Raw genomic sequence first — 1,205 nt, forward strand, 5'->3', positions numbered from 1 at the left:
AAAAAGGGATTTGAGGATTGGGATTTCAGAATTCAAACGAGGGAAATTAAATTGCAACAATTAACTAAACAAGAGATGAATTGAACTAGATTAAATCTCAAACAGAAATGGAAATTAAATTGTAGCAGGGGTTCACAGAAGAACCAAAAAGAAAATGAGATCTCAAGGCTTTAGAGACTAGATAGCAGAGTCTAGATCTCAATTCCCTTCCCAAATCCAAGTTCACAAAGCAATTAACAAGAAATTAAAGAAGAAGCAGTAAAGGAAATGTAATTGAACTCAATTCTGCAGAAGAGAAATTAAAGAGATCTTGAATGGAGATTGAGACAGAAATTCCTCAATTCTTCACACCCAAGACTCAAACAAGAAAAGTAAAAAAGCTCAAGCAAGAACGAGGAAGAAGAGAGATCAATTCTCCTCCCCAATTCTCTGAAATCTCAGTTCCTAGCTCTCAATGAAGTCTCCAAAAGAAGATTCAAAAGCTCAAAGTAAAATAAAAGTTCAAAAGCTCAAAAGAAAGGTTTAAAGTTCAAAAGTAAAGGAAAAGGTCCTAATTACATCAAACTATCTCCTATTTATACACTTTCTATTCTAGGATCTTGGGATTTGGATGGGCTTTTGATTTGGTGAAGAATTGAATTAAATTGGATTTTTAATCGTTTGGTTGGCTTTGATTCAATTTGGTGAGGAATTGAATTAAATTGAATTTTGGCCCATATGTTGCTCCCAGGAGGCTGCCCTGCCCTTGTGGAGGGCAGGGCAGAAAATGGTGCATGCGTCCCTTGGTGCGTGTGTGTTGGTGCTGCAGGATGCTGCCCTGCCCTTGTGGAGGGCAGGGCAGAGTTTTTTGGTGCGCCAGATTCTGCTGCCTGTGCGTGCTGATGCTGCCGAAACCCCCTTGGTGCGTGCCAATCTGGTGCGCTGGCTGTGCACCACAAAATGCTACCCTGCCCTCGCGGAGGGCAGGGCAGTGTTTCCAAAAGTGAAGTTCCAAGTTCGAAACTTGGTGGATGCACACGCTACTTCTTTTCCTTGGTTTTCTTGGCACCAAAGTAAGGCCTAGTTTCTTGCTTCCTCATGGTGCCGTGTTCGATTCTTGTGGCAAGCAATTGGGGGAGCAATTTTCCTTGATTTTCCATGAAGAGCACGACATTGCCCTACTCTCCAAGAGGGCAGGGCAGAAAATTGAGCGCTACTTTGCTTTG

Source organism: Arachis duranensis, chromosome 10 (genome assembly GCF_000817695.3).
Source record: "Arachis duranensis cultivar V14167 chromosome 10, aradu.V14167.gnm2.J7QH, whole genome shotgun sequence".
NCBI lineage: Eukaryota > Viridiplantae > Streptophyta > Magnoliopsida > Fabales > Fabaceae > Arachis > Arachis duranensis.